The sequence below is a fragment of the Acomys minous genome (genome assembly GCF_964271855.1).
Source record: "Acomys minous genome assembly, chromosome: 3".
Taxonomy (NCBI): Eukaryota; Metazoa; Chordata; class Mammalia; order Rodentia; family Muridae; genus Acomys; species Acomys minous.
The window spans coordinates 131,384,426-131,405,903 of record NC_140485.1 but is presented as its reverse complement, the minus strand read 5'-3'; the positions used below and the strand labels follow the sequence as shown (position 1 = coordinate 131,405,903).

General features: G+C 41.9%; 1 protein-coding gene across 10 annotated transcripts in view; it reads right to left on the bottom strand.

Moving 5' to 3' along the window:
- The window catches only part of PLEKHG1 (pleckstrin homology and RhoGEF domain containing G1), a 211,379-nt gene that overhangs the window by 139,269 nt on the left and 50,632 nt on the right, over positions 1-21,478 (bottom strand). For 9 of the 10 annotated variants that reach the window (XM_084777823.1, XM_084777818.1, XM_084777824.1 and 6 more), the window contains exon 2: positions 12,713-12,774. The gene's annotated coding sequence lies outside the window, so the exon portion shown is untranslated. The remainder of the gene's footprint in view (positions 1-12,712; positions 12,775-21,478) is intronic. The other variant, XM_084777811.1, reaches the window with a different exon arrangement.

Sequence of the window (21,478 nt, the reverse complement as noted above, 5' to 3'; positions counted from 1 at the left end):
CATTGTATTATAACCAATGCAATGTATACATTATGCACATAGTTGCTATATAGTACATCAGTGGAATAACAATAATAAGGTCTGTACGTGCTCTGTATTGTTCAGTTAAAAACATATTTTCAATCCACAGTAGGTTGAATCCATACATTCAGACCTGGGTGTGGATGACAAACTGAATATAAGAATAAATAAAACTAAATAACTTGCTTCCAAGGCTAAAGCCAAATAAAGTAAGAATGAATTAATTCTTCTCATATAAGCATTTGTGATTTTTAAAATCAGTATTCCCAAAGTGTGGGTGTGTTTTGAAATTGTAAGTCTGAATCAGGCTTTGGAAAAGTATCAAAACAACCTAAGGAAAGATTTTCTTACTATTTTTGAAGATCATCAGAAGAATGGTCATAGAGGGGGAAAAATAAATGATCACATTTAACATTTCAGAAGAGTCTAATGGGTTGTGCCACTTCTTAGCAACGGTTCTCTATTTTCTGAAGTGACCCCATGAGCATCTTTTTCATAAGTGCTTCAAGTTTCTCAGGAAAGAAAGCCCTCTTCATTAAAAAAAAAAAAATCATAACGTCTGAAAATTTGGAAAACATTTAGTCTAAAGAATACATGGTTGAGCTTTCTCTAGATGTACAGAGTAGTAAAAGACTTTGCTGAATTTTAAAGAAAAAGAAGCTCCCCCACCCCACCTGCCTACGAGAATTTTGCGCCTCACTTGTCTCTTCTCAGGTTCCCTTGGCCAGCAGTACAGGCAGAATCCATTGTAAGATGCTCCAAAGGATTTTTTGGTAAGTGGTTGTATAGAAAAATGCACTCCAGATTTCAGTGTGTGTGTGTATGTGTGTGTTAGGAAGAGAGAGAGGGGAGGGAGAGAAGGAGAGACAGGAAGGAGGGAGAGGGGCAGGCAGGGAGGGAGGGAGGATTCATCACTTTGCTAACCATAGGTTACCAATGTTTTTAGAGCAATGAACTGAGGCAGCTAACCACCATAACCAGGAAGGTTAGGAATCCAAGAAGAAAAAAGACAAAGATCTCATCTTAATCACTTGCAAACTGCCATTGTCCGCACTTTTCATATCTGCAATGGAATGCATGGTCAGTTCACTTTCCATCACTACAGAGAGTACCTGAGACAATCAAGTCACAGTGAGGCTTCAGAGGCGCTCCTGTGCCTTGGACTCCTAGCTTTAAGGCTTGTGGTTAAGGCAGCACAGCACATCATCAACAGGGGCACAAGGGGGAACAAATAGCGGAAGAGGAAGGGGCTGGAATGTCATTATTCCTCCCACAGCACACCCCAGCTGTCTACAGACCTCCTCTAGGCTTCACCTCCTACATTTCTGTACCTTCCCCTTCCCCCAAGGGAGACCCAGCCCTCACCACATCAACCTGTAGGTGACACTTAAAAGTCTCTACTGTGTCTCCTAAAATATATTAAAAAAAAAAAGAAAGAAATAAAGAAAAAGAAAATTGATTGACCTTTGCTATATGCTTTATTGGGGTTATACAGAACTGTTTGTGTTTGTTTGTTAGATTGTTTTCTTGCTTTGTTGATTTTTAAATGCTCTACTGATTGTAAAACATGAGGAAATCATGATATAATCTGTAATTTTAAAAAACCCTGAATTTCACTTTAAATAAAGTACTGGGGTTGGCCCAAGAAGACAGAAGAAATATAAGGGCTAGAAAACCTTTCAGTTTGCACGCACACACACACACACACATCTCTACTGTGGTAGGATTTGTGAATGGGGACTGTGCAGGCTAGTCTTATGTCAACTTGACATGGAAACTAGAGGGCTTTTGTTTGTTTGTTTGTTTGTTTGTTTGTTTTTTCCCCTCTGAGACAGGGTTTCTTTGTGTTATCTTGGCTGTCCTGGACTAGCTTTGTAGACCAGGCTGGCCTAGAACTCACAGTAATACACCTGCCTCTGCCTCCCGAGTGCTGGGATTAAAGGCGTGCGCCACCACGCCCGGACTGGAAACTAGAGTTATCTGAAAGGAGGGAACCGCAATTGAGAAAGTGCCTCCATAAGACTCAGCTGTGAGACATGTTTCTCAATTAATGATCAATTAATTCAGGGTCAATGAGGGGAGGTCCCAGCCAATGTGGGTGGTGCCGTCTCTGGGCTGCTGTTCCTGGGTTCCATAAGGGAGCAGGCTGAGCAAGCTATGGGGAGCAAGCCAGTAAGCAGCACCCCTCCATGGCTTCTGCATCAGCTCCTGCCTCCTGCCCTGTTTCAGTTCCTGTCCTGACTTCCTTCAGTTATGGACAGAACTTACTTTTTGGTCATGGTGTTTCATCACACAATAGAAACCCCTAACTAAGACAGGGACAGACCCATTAGTATGAGACACAACACTCCTTCGAACTCTTTTTCTCCCCTTTCCCCCTAAGATGGACGGTCTCAGAGGCTGCCATTTTGATTGTCCCCTCATCTTCTTGTCAAGATTCAGGCTTTATCTTGCTGTTTATTTCAAGGCATCCTACCTCAGTGTCTGCCTCTAAGTACATAAGTATTGTTTGCATCTGGATCTTAGAGGAGTTTCAGAATTAAAGCTAGAAGAACACATAAACATCTGCAAAACTTTAAAGCGCGATATAATTAGGAAGCACTTCTGTCACTGCTAGGACTTGTAGGTAAGGCTCTGTGAATCATTTTTACACAGTGTCACTCATTTCTACATCACTGTATTTCATAGCTAATAAATATATCTGTCAACCCCAATGGCAGGATCTAGTGTCTAATGTGTTTATGCCACAACGTAAAAGTCCACGAATGCTAGCATTTCACTTGCCTACAGAACAATGGAACATTCCACTTTCTTTCTTGAGCCTGCAATATTTCAGGTGTGGCATGGCTAAACAGTCTTAATTTGCCCAGAGACTCCCTGTATATAGCTTTAATATACTCCAAAATGGTTTGCAAATGAACTTTTGGAAAACAACCCTGGCTCACACTGACGGTCACCTTCACTTACTAGATGGTATGAACACACACAGCTTGAATGACGGAATCTTTATTATTTCCCACTTTCCCAGCAGAATCCTCAAGGCAAATGTGCAACTACTTTCCAAATGTTTCTATTTTTGAACATTTATTATTTGTGCATTCACGCATTGACTTATGTGCTGGTGCATGTGTGCACATGCCACAGTTTCACGTGTGAGAAGTCACAAGACAACTCTTGCAGGTCGGCTCTCTCCTGCCAACTGTAGGGATCTGGGACTCGAACTCAGGTCTTCGGCTCTGCAGGTGCCTCCACCCACTGAATCATGGCACTGTGAGGTTTACTGAGAGAGATCTTTAAAGGAGTCTAATGATGCTGTGTACCAAGAAGCCTGTCACCCGTACTCTGAGACTTTATCTGCTGGGAGGGCTCTCTGCAAGGAACTCTCTCTTCACAAGGAGGGCATCCTTCCACAGCTAAGGAATAGGGGTTCACTTTCCTCCGTGACCCCAATAAAAAAGGAAGCCGTCCCACAGGGAGTGGCTCCTTGAAGCATCTTGCAGCACAGTTCAATTTAGCAACGTTAAGCCTGGCAGATCAAGGGGACTTCTATTCTCCTCCGGCAAATATTTCAACAAATAACCTCACTACAGACAAAATATTTTTAAGTTAATAAAAAGTATTTTGTTTAGAAATAGACCACGCAAATCCGTGGACTTTGGGAAAGGAACAAACATGATGGCATGTGAAACTTGGCTGCAGTTTGTCCCGGATTTTTGCTGCAAATCCCTACATTAAGAGCCTCAGACCCTCATGTTAGAGTTATAAAGGTTGGAATTTTAAACATTGACTCTGAATGTGAGGACCCGAAGCAAAGCCAGGGACTCTATAATGAATAACACCATTGTTTTAGTTTGAAACCCCCCGCCGCAGTTTTATCAGAAGTGAAAAGGATGAGTCCATCGTTGCAGGGGTGTGCATTTTCACACCAGCTTCCCTACCAGGCTCCTCAAGAGAGGTTTGAAAGGAAGGGAGAGAAAAAAGGTTTTCTGGACTAAAGAGACTTTTAAAAAGATCTATGGAAATGCACTTGAAAAATAAAATTGAATCCTGAAAGATAAGAATTATGAAAAGCCAGACTATTATCTAGTTTAGAATGGCTACAAATAGGGCCAGAGTTGCTGGTCATCCAGAAACCCTGGACAGTCCAGCTGCTGGACCGTTATTTATCGTGCAGCATTCTCACTTGCAGGACGAAGAACAAGGAATCTGTGTTAGTTCTATTCTCAACAAGCAGCTTCTTGGGAAGCCCCTGTACTTAAAACCAAACAGCTTATTGTTTTCCTTTTTCTTTTTTTTGGTTTTTTGAGACAGGGTTTCTCTGTGTAATCTTGGCTGTCTTGGACTCACTTTGTAGACCAGGCTGGTCTCGAACTTACAGAGATCCTCCTGCCTCTGCCTCCTGAGTGCTGGGATTAAAGGTGTGTGCCACTATGCCTGGCTAGCTTATCGTTTTCATATGGATACAAATGAACTTTAATTTTTAAAATTGATACATACCTAATTTTTAAAAATCTATTTTTATGGAAACCCTAAAATGTAGACTATTGTAGGTATGGATGCCTTTCATAATTGGCAACATCACATCAGAGCATCACGGCTATTTATCTCTGATGGGCTTGGGGCAGCTTGTACTTTCAAATGCATTATATGTGCCAGGAATAGTTACACAGAAGGCACGAGCTATGTGCCCTGCCAATGGCCTTGCTCTGCCTGCCATTCAGTGGCCTGAGCCCATTAGGACAGGAAGGGGAGAAGCCACTCAGAGGCATTTCAAGAAAGATGTATAAGCTCTGTAAAGAGACGGGCAGCAGCACGTGATTAAAATTGCTAAATGTACCCTTCAGAGGCTGAGCATAAAATCAGGTCAGAGCAACTTAAATAGAGAAGGAGGCTGGTCAACCTGGAAAGGAGGGAGAAAGTTTAGATACATTACTGTCCCTGCTGCTGCTGAAGCTGCCGAGGCTAGACCCTCACCATAGCAGGAACCAACACATGCTCTCTTCCCTGATGCCACTTGAGAAGGCAAGGTCATCATCAGGCTCCAGGGAATGAATGTGGCCAATGATCTGTCTGTCCCTTCCCTGTGAGCTAGGAGACAGACTCAGCTGCACCCAGAGCCTCCTGGTCCTGATATAATGACACCCCCAAACCAAGGGAGTGCTGGTGGTGCAAAGGGGGGAATGTTGGTTCCAAGCTGGTCTGAACTATACAGCATGACCCAGTCTCAAAAATAGAACAACCACAACTCCTCACCCCCAAACACTTCTTAGAACAGGCAACATAAAGACTTCAAACAGACAGACATATTGGAACAAGTAACAACAGGTTGTCGTGAATTTCAGGCCAGACACATGAATAACCGACACTGTGTTTGGGATATACCAGCGCGGTAGGCAGAACGGCCAGGGGATACGTGAGTTCAGGACACTAGAGAGAAGCAGAAACCACTTCTACTATGGGTGCATGCAGCATCACGACCTGCATGGTACCACTCTAGGGCAGAGAAGAAGATGCTGTGTTTGGGTACTTCTGCCTCAAATTCCTTTCAAATGTAGAAGCAAAGATGCTGGGGGTGTTACCTAGTAGTAGAGTACTTGCTTAGAATATATTGGTTTTGGATGCTATCTCTAGTATACAACACCTCTCTCTCTCTTCTCTCTCTCTCTCTCTCTCTCTCTCTCTCTCTCTCTCTCTCTCTCTCTCTCTCTCTCTCTCTCTCACACACACACACACACACACACTTCATTTAATTTTAGACTGTTTATGTCAATTTCTCAAAAGCTTCAGTCCTCTACCCTGTAATCATTCAATTAGTGACTGTAATTGTGCAAGGCTAAGACTCAGATCAGGTAACATACAGGATGTAGCTTTAGCAAGTGGTTAAGTGCTCATTTTGTCTTTTATAAAGGCACGGGAAATAGGAACTGGAGGATGAGGTGAAGAGGTGACACTAGTAAGAGCTGGTGGGAAAGTTGGTCCTGAGGGCTCGGAGGAGGGCAGGGAGGAGGGCGGGGAGGAGGTAGGAAGAGAGAAGACAGCTCTCATGTGCCTTGGCTAATGAGGTCTTGCAGTATGTCTTCAGTTCCTCTAATAGGAGAGTGGGCAGAGAGGCAGCTGAAAGAAGGCATGCTCCCAGAAGGTTCTGGGAGACCTCTAGTGAGAAAATACCCGGAAAAGAATTAGAAATGAACCGGGGGATTGGGGAGAAATGGGAAACCGGAGAAACCTGGTTTGCTGAGGGCTTGGCTGAGAGCGGTTCCTCTGATATTCCATCCCTGAGAACCGGTGAAATGACTGAACTCCACTCCCCTCTGAATGACCATGCTCCCTACATCAAAGGCACATATATGAAGTTACAACACTGCATGAAAACAGACCTCACATTTTAAAGAAACAAAGAACATTAAAAGAAAATAGTTGACTTAATTCAGGGCTTGAGGTCAATTGCAGTCTCGAGTCTTTTGAACTCAGACCACAATGATGACTGTGCTGCCTTGCTCTAACTCTACAAAGGCCTTATCAACCACCCAGCCTTCCTCAGGCGCAGACTTCTCCTCATGACTCAGAAAACGCAGGGTGGTGAAAGGAACAACCCACAGACTCCTAAAAGCTGGCGCCCCATGACACTGGAAGTGGGTGGCTAGGTTCTGGAAAGAGAGAAGACAGGGGACACGGCAAGATGTTGGCCTCTGCTCAGCCAAAAACACAGACCTCCTTGGTTCTTTAAAGCTGTCTCTGGTGATTGTATTTTATTGACTTCTAGATCTGGGGGAATCTGGCTGAGTCCTCCCACAAAGTTTTCAAATATTGCAGCTAACTAGAGGAGGCCTGGATTCATTTGTTATCTCCAGCTGTTGAGAGCAGATCTGGTCATGGTGAACACATCTGGTTCCTTTGACATTGGAGGTGAGGACCTTTCCATTTCTATTAGCATGGCTATTCATCAAGGCCCTAGCAGGTCTACTCAAGGTCACCATCAGTTGCTGATGTCAAAAACAGGAAACCTCCAATGACCCACCACCGTTCCATGCAGGACAGAGCGATGACCTTCTCTCGGGTTTTCTAAAATGCAGTGACCTTGGATCTGGCTAAAACAAGCCACTGGCACACTGATTTTTGCTCATAAAATCGCTTTACAGTGCATAAACGGGAAACAAATGAAAAGAAGAAAATCCACAGTCCACTAAAAAAAAAAAATGCCTAAAATGGCTCTTTCTGAATGTCAAGTAAAACAGAGACAGATCTCAGTGTTTGGAATGAGAATAAAGTAATTCTGATTGAATCAACAGCTCTGGGCCAGATCAACAGACCTAAGTACATCCAGGAACAAACAGCTTGCTCATGAGGACTGTTCTGGTCCTTTCTAGTACCTTCGATGTGGATTTTTAAAATTTATTCTACTTTTCTAATTGATTTCCCATCTCTCTTTTATCACGCCTTGCTTCACGGAAAAGGCCGCATGAGGTCATGTGCTTCCCTTCCCAGATCCGCTTCCTAAGCCCTCCAAGGATGGATGGAAAATGCCCTCCTTGCCTTGCCAGCTGTCTCATACTCAACATAGCGTTGAATACAAAGAAGGATCTAGCAATCGTTAGGCAGGTCATTTCTTCAGCACGCCTACGTGGTGAAGAAGACATTTGGTGTCAGATTGTGAAATGGTGTCAGCTGGGAGGAACTTCAGTTATGAGATGACATTCTCTCTTAGACTCTGAGGCAGCTGAATGCCACCCCCTTCAGGGCTGCTGAAGCCAGGGACTTAGCTAATGGCTTCCAGAGGCCACTCACATTCTACACGTGGATGACGAGGTCAGCCGCTGGTAATCCAGGTAAAGAGCAGAGGGAACTCCCGGGTGGAGCCTTGTCATCCTAATGTCTGTTCCCCACGGTTACTGCTTTGACTCAGCTGAATTTCCTCCTGGAGCACACTTCTGGGTCTGCTTTGAGCTGGACCATAAATTGCAGCTAGCTAAGCCGTTCCTCAGGGCGGCTTAGTAATGGGTTAAAAAGGCGGAGCTGTGGGGAAGCAGTGGCTGCACTGAGGAATTCTGGGAAACTGTCCCTATAACACCTCTCATTGTTTAGTGCACGCATGTACTTCCGATCAGCACAGTAGAGATGGCAGAAAAGGGGATCGATTTTAGCCTGCGTTTCACTCATCTGACTATGGGGCTTCCTCCTTCCATCCTCCAGCTTGACTTCCACAAAAAAAATCTATTACCATACTTTCTGATTCTCAAAGCTTAAGTCTCCATTTAAAGTTTATATTTTATTTCTGTAAAGAACATTTAGTGACCTATTGGTACCCTTCACCAGTCATAACTGAAGGGTCTACTTTGGGGAAGACTCTACCCCAGCTTATGCATCCAAACCTTCAACAAATGCACATTAAAAAAAGAGAGAGAGAGAGAGAGAGAGAGAGAGAGAGAGAGAGAGAGAGAGATGCCCACTGTGTAGGTAAAGTCAAACCTGGGTATTTTTCTGAACGATGTCAAATCTGTGCTGGATTTTAGTAGCTGCTACATCTAGTTTGTGTAATGCTATATATATATATATATATATATATATATATATATATATATATATATATATTTTTTTTTTTTTTTTTAAATCATCACAATGCTGTCAGGTCAGGCCAAGAGAGAGTTGGAAGATTTTGCAATGAGCGGAAAATGAAAAAAAAAAAGTGCTTCAGTGGCACTTTTAAGTGGCACTGCATTCTGATTCTTGTCTTCCAGCAGTCTGCCAAGAACTTCACCGGATGGTTGTATCGGCAGTGTCTAGCCTGACACAATGCGTTACTTATTCATCATATGAATCATTAATGATGTAGACACTGATTATTGTTTTATTAGCTGACTTCCGACAAATCAATCAACCCTTAGTCAGATATTTACAGGGCCCGGAGACATGGGAGCAAGGTCACCTACAAGACCCGTAAGGCACATAGGGTTTGTTTTCTGCCCCCAGCATACCTTTACCAAACTGCATGTAAATTTTAGGGGTAAAAAGCTATAACTCGAATCTCACAAAGACTTTGGTTGCAGGACTGTTTGCTTCACAGTGGCGGCTACTGGCCTGGCCCTTCTTCTCATGATGGATAAACACCTCAAACAGGGATGGAAGAAAAGGACGATGATACTCCAGAGAGAATCCCAGTGCAGATGGGGTTGAGTACAGTCACAGCTCCTCCAGCCATCATGGGAAATCTACCATCTTGAATCTTTAGCATCTTTACTAAAAAGGAATTCTCTGGCCAGTTACCCAATTCAGTAATGTAAGGGACTCAGAAAATGCCAACCGAGGAGCAATGACCAAGACACCTGGTGTTACCTTACACGTGTAACACACAGGTGTTACAGTAACGGGCATGCTTCTGTACCTTAGGCTGCCCTTTAGCCAGATGCTCTTGTAGCATCTCTACTCCATTGCCATTTCATCAACGATCCAGCACAAGGAAATCCTAGACACGATATAACACACCAGGATGCTATTTTTTTTTTTGTTTTGTTTTGTTTTGTTTTTCAAGACAGGGTTTCTCTGTGTAGCCTTGGCTGTCCTAGACTCACTTTGTCGACCAGGCTGGCCTCGAACTCTCAGCGATCCACTTGTCTCTGCCTCTGCCTCTGCCCGGCTGGCTGTATGCTTTTATTCAGAAAAACAAAGGTTGTTGTTGTTGTTGTGGTGGTGGTGTTGTACTTAAAAAATACATAGTCTTTGAACTGAAAACACACACATGCACATCATGCCAACAGAAAGAGCATCCATTTTTGGTTCTCCTCAAGTGAACAAGCCCCTTTTGTACATACCAGACCTATCCTCTGATCGTTGAAGTTTCTGGAGTTGCCTAACCTAATCTTGCTAATTATGGTCAGTCTTCGCACTTCCTAGTCTTAGGTCTTCAGTAGCTAGAAAGAGGCAATGCCTCTGTCTATCGTTTTCTGGGCTTTCTTACTCAATTTGCTTAAGTAGGAACCACTGGCTTTGTCAAGACAGGAGCACATGCTGACATCAGTGCTGCCCCCAAGAGGACAGCACTATGGCTTATAAATAAGTGTCTGGCTCCCAAGCTCCTGTTCTTTCCTAAGGAACCACATCACTTCTGCATGCCTGACGAAGCCCAGCCCGTTGGTCCCAAAGAACAAAGGTTGAGCAGTGCCCTCCCCTCCCCAACTCTACAGCAGGCTATTTCAGAGTGAGATCTGATTTTCCTAAAGGAGGAAATTAGCTCATTCTTCCTGGAAACATTTGAGCTTCTCTCATATGTCTGTTTTTTCCTAAGGGCTAGAGCTGTCAACACAGCATATGAAGGCCCTGGTCTTTAGGGAACTGATCTTTGAAAAGAAGAGTTCCCAGGTAGTCAATGAACTTACTTTGAGTCAACAAGCAGCTCTGAGGAGGTGGTCCCTGCATCACGGAGAGTCACCAATGTTGAAGACCAACAAAAAATATTTTCTACAGAACCAGAACATGGCTTTGAAAGCAAGTGAAACTAGATACTTAAAACTACTTGCACTTGGTTATATAGATCTGCCACACCAGAACTGCGATTCTGGGCTCCCTTCCCCCAAAATGGCAGCAAGGAGTCATAGAAGGCCATAGTTTCCAAAGAGGACAAGCCTTCAGTGACATACAGCTAAATAGAACCAAGGGACCCCAAGTCAAGTGTCATTCTTTTCTTTTACTGTCTGCATCATATGACAAAGCAAACAAAATATCTATGGGTGTCCAGAAGGGAAAAGTTAACTTTAGGAAAACTTATTGAATAATTATAACTATCTAATGTATCAATATGCCTTGTTTTTCTGTCTGTGCAGACATAGCTAAGTATTAGTCTAAGAAGAAAATGTATAGATTCATTTACAGAGAACATAATCCTTTCTAGAGAGGGGGGAGGAGGAGGAGGAGGAGGAGGAGGAAGAAAAAGACAACGACTCATCGCTTTTGGAGATAACCCGGGTTCAGTTCCCAGCATCCACATCAAGCCCCTTCCACACACTTGGGAAACTCAAGTTCCAAGGAGATCGGCTCTTTTGGCCTCCACATGCACCTGGATGCACATGGTGCATATAAACCCACATGGACACACACATACACATAAATAATAAATATTTTAAAAAATTTCTACTCTATGTCAAACAAAACCACACAATGACCGACTCTTCCAAACATGTTGTGTCTGAATGTGACTCAGGGACACATGGCTTCTATGGGCTTTGGGTGTATTGGCTCAAAATATATATTTTTATTCATAAAAAATTAAAATTATGTATCTTAACTATGTTGGTATCGAGACAAATGCAATTCAGATCCAATATTACATATTTCATTAACATACTGATATTTTTCTTATACCTTGAAAGGAAGTTGGTTGAAATATTTTCATAGGTCACTACAGGTGGCTCTGGGCGCTGTGTGTACAAACCCTTGGTGAGACTTCTAGACACACTTAAGCAAAAGAATTTATGGGACTTTTCCTGGAAGTGACAAAGACCTGCAGGGGGCAAACCATTGTCTCACTAGTAATGGAACTCTAACGATTTCAGACACAGGCGGAAGTATCTTGACTCCACTGAAAGATGGTCTCTGTGACACTTTTGAACTCTTCCAGAACAGCTCAGTACATTAACTATTTATGACTCTGGTGAAGCAGTATTACTTTGTGGGTCGAGGCCATTAAACGCCATCCCAGCGGTTCTCAACCTGTGGGTCGCGACCCTTCTGGAGGCTGACAGGCCTTTTCACAGGTGTCACCTAAGACCATTGGGAAACACAGATATTCACGCTGTGTTCATAAGGGTAGCAAATTACAGTTATGAAGTAAGCATGAATATAATTTTATGGTTGGGGGGTCACCACCACATGAGGACTTGTATTCAAGGGTCACAGCATTAGGAAGGCTGAGAACTACTGCTCTAACCCATTGCTGGACTTCAGGGTTTTTTTTTTTTCTTTTCATTTTGTCATAAAATTGAAGGTATAAACACACACACACACACACACACACACACACACACACACACAAAGTGGGAACGCTGTGCTCACCCGATGCAGTTCCTCATACATTCCTCTCATTTTATGGGATTTTGATATGGTATTGAGCAGTGCCCATCGGTTGACAAATAGCCTCAGTTGTGGTGAGGGTCTATAGCCTCAAACAGTATGGAAAGGAGGCAGCAAACAAGTGCCCAGGCCTACCAGGCACGTGTCCTCCCTTTGCCTTTTATCACTACAGCGCCTGAGTGGGATTTTTTAAAGTGTGAGAAAAGAAGCTGAAAGGGACGGTTAGAACTGTGTCCGGCCAATGAACATCACTTAAAAGGAACACTAACACACTAGCTCGCTGCAGGCTAACCAGAAGAGACAGGTCTAGAGAGGATAGGTTCCTTTTTGACCCTGTGTTTACCCTAAGTGTGTATGGTTAGGAAGTAAGCATTGTCTTACTTCACATTCTTTCATAACAATAGGTGTTATTCTCGACTGCAAAATAGTTTATTAAACACTAGTTTAAAATAGTTTTTTTTTTTTTTGGAAAAAACTACTTAAAATTTAAAAAATGGCTTTAGCATATATCTATATAAAATATCTAATAAATATAAATTATAAATGTATTAATCTTTTGACAGATATTTCAAAGTCAAGTAACAAAAAGAAAAACCAGGACAGGAAAGAAAGAAAAAAGAAAATAGCTCACTTTTATGGCTGAAGCTCACTTTTCTGATGTCTTCATCCACGACTTCTAATGTCAGTCCTCACCTACAGTAGAAACACACAAAAAATAGATTTTACAGTGATGCTATTTTTCATAAGCTTACATATATATAATGTATATATACACACACATAAATATATATTATATAGGTATATTTGGTGTATGTATGTGTGTATGTATGTGTGTATGTGTGTGTGTGTGTGTGTGTTATATGCATGAGGATACAGGACAAAGGAGACTACTGGGCATCCTGATCTATCATTCCCCATTTTACAGTTTTGAGAGAGGAACCCAGCAATCTTGAATGATCATCCTATTTCCGACCCACACAGCAGTGGGGTTAGAGGCGCACATGAGCATACCTGGCTTTTCTAATGGCTGCTAGAGATTTGAACTTGGGTCCTCATGCCTTACATGCTGAGCCATCTCCTCAGCCCCAGAATTCTTTTAAGGGAACACGGACGGGATACCAGAACTAACTAAAATTCTGCCAAAAGGCCAGAGTTTCCCAAGAACATGTCACAAGTATTCTAAAATAATCATAAAATAGTTAAAAACCCACAAATCTTATAGAATGTTACATTGAAAGGTTACTAAGGCCACTTATCTTTGAGGGTTTTGTTTTGTTTTTGTTTTTAAGATTTATTTCTTTTATTTATTATTTATACAATGTTCTCCCTGCATGTACACCTGCATGCCAGAAGAGGGCACCAGATCTCATTATAGATGGTTGTGAGCCACCATGTGGTCACTGGGAATTGAACTTAGGACCTTTGGAAGAGCAGTCAGTGCTCTTAACCTCTGAGCCATCTCTCCAGCCCGAGGGTTTTTTGTTGTTGTTGTTTTGTTTTGTTTTATTTGTTTGTTTTGTTTTGTTTTTTCTTTTCTCAGAAAATTCAAGACTTAAATTTTCAGTAGCTCTGAAAGCAAAGGTTTCTGACCATTGTCCACAAACCAGGAAATATTTTCCCTCATAGCGGAAAGATGAACCCAGAGGCATAAAAGCAGAGTGGGAGTAAAGACGCCACCCAGTCTCAGAGGCAGCTTTTCTAAGATCCAGCTTCCAACATCACGGCCAGTGTCCCTTGAGTTCTTCTCCATGTCTCTACCCACAAATTCTTCTCTGCTTCCATCTCAATGAAATAGCTGGAAGATGGAATCTTCTAGCTTACCCCTGGAAGATTTTGGATTTTCCCCCCTCTTCACTGTGTTTGAAAAGGGGGTGGTGCATGCCTTTAATCCCAGCATTTGGGAGGCAGAGGCAGATGGATCTCTGTGGGTTTGAGGCCAGCGTGGTCTACAGGGTTGAGGTCCAAGACAGCCAAGACTACACAGAGAAACCCTACTTTGAAAAACTAAAAGTAACACCAAACCAAACAAAAACAACAGCAACAACAAAATAAAAAATAAAATAGAGAGGAAAGGAAGAACCTTAGCTCAGTGTGTGAAGTTTCAATATACATGTTGCCCAAGTGAAGCCAGGGTTGTCAGTTTTTAAAAGAAAAATGAAAGTGCTTAGAAATTTACCAACTGTGTATCTAAAAAAGTTATTTTTGTCTAACGTGTATGGGTATTTTGCCTGCATGTATATATGTGCATCATGTGTGTGTAGTTCCTGAAGAGGCCAGAAGAGGGCATCATATATCTCTCCAGTGGTTCTGAGCTGGGTGCAGGGACTTAAACTTGGATCTTCTGGAAGAGCAGCCAGTACTCTTAACCATTGAGCCATTTCTCTCATCCCCAACTCCATGTCTTTACGAGCTTGATAGAAATTATTATTGTAGGTGACTGATAGAAGGGTAAGCATACTGTAAGAGTAAAAAGGTATTTGCTGAGAAATGGCATGCAAAGCAGGTGGTGGGGGCAAAGATGGCCATTACTGCAACAGTGCAAAAAGGTGCAAACTTGTTAAACCTTTGAAAAAATCCATCTAAGGAAGTCTTTATTATTATATTTAGCTTCACCTGATGATGAAATCCTAGCTTACATCATTAAAAATGAGGAAGGGGTAGGTTAATTTTATTTCATATGTGGGAAGTCAAAATAATGCCATTTTATTTGTGAATCAAATACTTGGTGATTGTTTTATTTCTTAAATTGGAGAAAACAAATCAACAAACTAGATTATTTGGTTTCAGTTACGTTAAAAGAAAACCACGTGTGCATGTATACATATATAAGTAAGAACGCGCTATTTAGATAGTTAAAATTAAAATGCTGCCTCTTTACAAATTGTAAAACCTCATAGACTTGCTTTTGGAAAATGCAGCCTTAAGACAACACATGAAAAAAAATTATTCAAGGAATGCATTGCAGATGTGGACAAGATTTAAACATGAAGAACATTGAAATATATCTTTGGTAATCAATGAGGAGATCTCAGAGAGAGCAGTTTTCTAAGACGATATTTAGTTATGAGAACTGAATCCAAAATACAAATGTTGAAATATGGAAGAATGTGGTTTTACAGATTTTCCAAATAGTAGTGTTTTTAAATTTTAATTTTTATTTAATTAATTCATTCAGATTACATCTCAATTTATCCCACCCCTTGTATCCTCCCATTCCTCCCTCCCTCCCACTTTCACCCTACTCTCCTCCCCTATCTCTGTGACCAAGGGGGACATCCTCCCCCACTATATGGCCATAGGCTATCAAGTCTCATCTTGGAAGCCTGCTTATCCTTTCTCTGAGTGTCACCAGGCCTCCCTATCATGGGGAAGTGGTCAAATATGGGACACCAGAGTTCATGTCCAAGTCAGTCCTTGCTCTACACTCAACTGTGGAGAATGTCCTGTCCATTGGCTAGATCTGAGAAGGGGTTCAAATAGTATTTTTAAAGAGGCTAATTTGCTTGATGGGGCTCACAGATGCCTCTTCATCAAATCTAGTACAAAGAATGAAAAGTCAGAAGCTTGCTTGGTATAGATAAGACATAAGAACCCTAAACAGCACCCAGAAGCCCAGTTTCCGATGAACACCACATCATTATAGATTTTTAGTCTACAGATATTTAAACATAGGGATACTGTGTGCTATTAGTAGATACCAAGAGCTCCAATACATCACATTGTGTTCCATCAATACCTACCGCTGTGTTACAGCCTTTAAAAACACTTAAATATAGATAAATGCAGACTAGACGGCCACTACACAATGGTGAAAGGGAATGCACAGACCAGTTACCATTGTGGACAGGGGACAAGAATGAATGCTTAGACAGTACAGTAGAGTTAGTTTGCTTTACGGAACCCAGGGCCACATGTACAGAGTGCGGCTAATGCTCTACCATTGATCTAGCCTCAATCCTAAGGGAAAAAAAAATTTTTTTTTCCCTCAAGAGGGAGGGAGTTAGGGGAAAAGGTTGCCTGCTGCCCAGGTTGGCTTTGAACTCACTACGTAACTGGGAATGACCAACACTAGAAAAGTGTAGAAGTCTCATAAGATGATAGGAAACACAATATGCCCCAAACAGAGGGTTTGGCCCAGTGACAGCAATGTCTAGTCACAAGCCATTGAGACCTGAGACGATACCCTAAGGAGACATGTTCAGAAAAAATTACCCCCATACAAGACACATAGAAGACCGTAACAGAGTTCTTTAGGTTCAATAATATTTCTTAAGAAGTGGAGAAAAGTATTGATGCATTTATTTTTTCAAAAGAAACACACCACCATATAGTCAGGAAATTCAATATGAGGTAACCCAGCACACTGGTATTTTTGGCCTGAGAGTAATACAAGGCAAGTGGGGGAGGGGACATTTACAAGCAGCTCTGCTTATTTATAGGCCAATACCTGGGAGCCTCATTGGCTGCTCTATAAATTCAATATGGGATTTTTTTTTTAAATCAAGAATATTTGATTATCTGGCCCTAAGTGCAAAAATCCACTAATGGAGTGTGCTGGGGCATTAAATGCAAATAGAATTTGATGTAAAAACGAAACGACCCTTCATTACACTTCAGAAGGAAGGTTAGGGAAATGTTAGAAAATAGCCATCTCTGTAATATATGTGCCAAGAAAATGCTGATCATCGTTTGCTGAGTCACAGCAAAACGGGTCTCATTTTATTGCTTTTGGCCAAAGCACAGTGCTAAGCTTATATAGTCTGGAAGGTGAGCAAGCAAGGTGATGCTTAAAGTAAGTTACAAAGGCAAAATGAGGTAATGCGAGTTCGTGTATAAAAATAAATAATATTTCAGGGTTGGTTTTATGGAGAGGAAATGTGAGTCCAACATAGCACTACGTCCTTTTAAGTCCAGTGTCTAAAATAAGATGGCCCACCTTTAATTTGAGGTGACATTCAGACACAAGATGGAAAGCTGTGTGGCAACCGCTGCAGGATCAAATCTAGATGGTTCAGAATAAATGCTAACAAAACTTCCCAGGGAAGGAACCAACTCTGCTTTTTATATGTAGGACAAAATGAAAGGACTGTTACATGACTTGCTAGAAATAGCTCTCAATGAGAGGTCTTAAAAGGGACCAATTCTACTTAGGATAATTCTTGTATAAAACCCTAGAGCATGCACAGCTTCCATAAGATGTTACTTCTTTGGCATAGCAGGCCCACCCATAGATCTGTTACCTCCAAGAGTAAAACACATGGACTTCATAAAGAAATGAAGCAAGGGTGGATGCTTGTACAATGACCTATTAGAAATGATAAGGTTTCAGAAGTGTGTGTAATGGTGGTAATGTCAATTAGCCACCCACCTAACTAACCAACCAACCAGCCAACAAACCACCACCAACAAAAATCTCTCATATCCCTTGAAGTGTCTAGAAAGTATTTTTTTAAACCAATACCCTGGATGATCAAGTAGACAAAGACAGTATTATTGAGGGAGATAAAAAATTTGATCACATAAAACTCCAAAGACTTCCTATTGGGATCACAGTCCTGCTTCTCCACAGGCCTGCCACCTTGGGGTACCATTCCACAAATGTCTCATCTGTCCCTGTAGATCTGGGAACACTGCTAAGACATACTGGGACTCTGGGTCTACTGCCACATCGAAGCACTTTCTTTTTTTTGTTTGTTTAATTATATTTTTATTGAAAGTGAATGTTGTTTCATACAGTATATTCTGATCATAGTTTTCCCTCTCTCATCTCACCCCAGGTCCTCCCCACCTCCCACCTATCCTCCTTAGAAAACAAATAAGCAAACAAACCAACCAACAACCAACCCAGAATAAGAAATGAAGAAAAGCTGGACGTAGTGGTGCACGCCTTTAATTCCAGCACTCAGGAGGCAGAGGCAGGCAGATCACTGTGAGTTAGAGGCCAGCCTGGTCTATAAAGTGAGTCTGGGACATTCAAGGCTACACAGAGAAACCCTATATCAAAAAACCAAGAAGAAGAAGAAGAAGAAAAAGAAGAAGGAGGAGGAGGAGGAGGAGGAGGAGGGGGAAGAAGAAGAAGAAGAAGAAGAAGAAGAAGAAGAAGAAGAAGAAGAAGAAGAAAGAAGAAGAAGAAAAGCACAAGAAACATACACACAGACATAGACACACATTCTGTCTCTCTCCCTCTCTCACATACACAAACACACACACACATACACACAGATATATATATACACACACAACTATACACACAGAAATACACATACACACAAATACACCCATAAAACCCAAAATTGGAAACCATAACATACAAGCAAAAGATTGGTAAAGTTAAAAAAAAAAAAAAAAAAAAAACCAAACGAAACAATGAGACAAAAAAAAAAAAATCTCCAAAACCACCAATGAGTTCATTTTGTGTTGGCCATCTACTGTTAAACTTGAGGCCTAACCTTAGTGTGTGGTTAGTAAACCCAGTGAGACTCCATTGGAGTAATTTCTTTCTTCCCAAGTAGATGCCAATTGGAGGTAGCTTCTTGGTTAGGCTTGGGGGTTTATGTCTGCTTCTCTCAGTGGTGGGACCCCATCTGGCTTGGACATGTGCCGGCCCCGCGCATGCTGTCACAATCTCTGTGAGTCCAGATGTGCGTCAGCACTGCTCTGTCTGGAGGACACTGCATCCTTAGCGTCATCCATTCCCTCTGGCTCTTACAATCTTTCTTTCTCCTCTTTCGCATAGTTCCTTGAGTTCCTTGAGCCCCGAGGGGAGGAGTTGGATGAAGACACGTCCTTTCGGACTGAGTGCTCCAAAGTCTCTCACTCTCTGCACGCAGCAACACTTCCCTGCTTCTGTAAGTCCTTTGAACAGCTTCATATCACTTATAGGCCATAAATCAAGCCACAATGTTCTATCTCGTGGGTGGGACGACATTATCCACTGTTACAGATGCTCAGCATCCACCTACCCTTGTTACAGTCCTCAAGAGAGCCAGTACTTTCCTTTTCCTTGCCCTGACCTTAGCCCATGTGTGATGAAGTTTATTAAACACAATATGCTATTAATTATGATTGATAATGATTCCCCCCAATTATAGTGATCGATTCACGGATAGTCACATTGTCCAACCCAGACCAGTTAAGGTCGCCTGGAAAACGGACCTTCCCCTGCTCCTCATAGATGTGAACAAGAGACAATTTAGAGTCTAGACCTCCTGACGACATGAGGGCCTGAGAATGAATCAACATGGCAGCAGTTCATGCTGGCTTGTAGGTTGACAGAATATTCAAATCAGAATATACGGAGACTTGTTTTGTCCCTGTTCAGTGATCTGTTTGAGAGCAGCTGTCATGTCATTTCACTAATCACGTGGTGTGACCATTTGCATGGGCGAGGTCGTTAGATAAATTGTGATCTATTCACAGTGACACTGAATCAGGACATTTCTGTCCACGATGAGCCACACATAGGACAGTGGTCCCACACAGTCATGTCTGCTAGGGACATCATAGCCGTCTTAGTGTATGCGCACTATGTTTTCACAATGACGGATGTGCCCAACTACAGTTGGCAGACTCTGTCCCAAAGACACAACTGTGAATATGCTTATGTCTTGAATCCTCAAATTGTTTCCAGGGTTTCTTCAATGTAGCCCATATCACACATGTCCTCTGTTTTCACATGCAGGAGAGTCCACATTGCACTTGCTTGGATGGAAGGGCTCAACCGTTCCACATGCACATGCTGAACGTCATACTCAACAGAGGTTGTACTGGCTTACAACCCATTCAAAGTATGTGCGTGTTCTTAAGCATCAAATATTATAGCCAACACGTGATACCACAATGCTTCATTTCTATCTGTTTAAAGGGGTATAACATGGTGTTATTGTGGCTTAAATTTGTATTTTCTCAATTGTTAATGTGGTTGGTTATAGTGTACACAAGGCTCTAGGTTCAGACCTTAGTCATTCACACACGCACAAACACACACACACACACACACACACACACACACACACACACACACACACAACCTAAAAGTCACCCTGCTTTTCCTACAAAGGTTATGACTAACTACACACACATACACACACAAGCTAAAAGTCACCCTGCTTTTCCTAAAAAGGTTATGACTAACTAAAATAAGTAAGTAAAAACTTACACAAATAAATAGAATTTAAAGAATATTCTGTTTTCCCATTTCTCTTTTGTTATAAATGTTCACTGATGATGTTATTGGTATTTTTTTTCCATAGAAGGAAGTTCTACTGTTGGGCAGTATATGCCCACATACTTGGACATAGCAAGGAAACCCCGTAGCTACAGAATTCACAGTAGAAACTCATTGGCTGAGATGGGAATGGAGCGAAGTAGGGAATTCAAATGACCATAGTCTCAGGGCTAAGAACATGAGACAGCTGCTTGAAGCTTTCATTCGCAGACATGATGAACAATGTCAGAATCGGTTGTCAATCGCCTTTGCTGTATACTCAGGCTCCATCACGCAGACAACACACTTTGTGTTCACACGGAGCCCTCCAAAGACATGCTCTATAGTTCTTAAAAACTCAATTCAGTGTCAGTGTTTAACGTCATGTCTCTCGCTGGCTGGTTCTTCTTTTGACAGAAACCTGGTGAGTTTCAATCACTTTAAAACTAACTAACTCACTAAGTGACCAGCCACCTAGGACCTAGGAGTGAGACTATGGAAAATGGAGAAAGCTTTTAAGAGCTCGTATTTCTTGGTCTCCTATCTGGGACACCTATTAACTTTACCCATAATTTAATCCAATTATGCAGTGAATGCCTTATGAGTGCCAGGCACTGTGCCAGGCCCAGGGATTACCAAATGAGTGGGGCATAGTGTCTGTGAGGAGTCCATCTCTCCGGTACAGTGGATGCGTTTTTAAAGAAAATGCATATATCAAACAGTTTTTAATAAACTGGATTGTTTTCAGAGGCATTTTGACAGATATATTAGGAACAATTTGTCAAAGTGAAGGGTCTAGCCACACTCGATTCAGGTATTATGTGTCAGGTCGGCATGTCTCGCCAGGCTCTGCATGCAATATATAAATAATGTTTATGAAATGAGTTGAGCTTTTAAGACAAGCTCAGCCTCTAGTTTATATCAGTTCCTGGCTTCCATGGGCTCATTCAAGAGCACCCCATAGAACTGATGAAGGTTCTTTAAAAGCCACTAAACTGAGCTATAGAGGTACTTCCCAAACCTGGGCCAGATTTCATGGTACGCTGGCTGTGGGCTTGTATAACAGGAAAGCAAAACCAGACAACTACACTATTCACAGACTATGATGTTGCCACTTTCTATTTATTTTGCAAAATAGACTGATGATTAGCAAACTGAGTTAACATGGGGTCCATTCCTTCAAATGCAGAA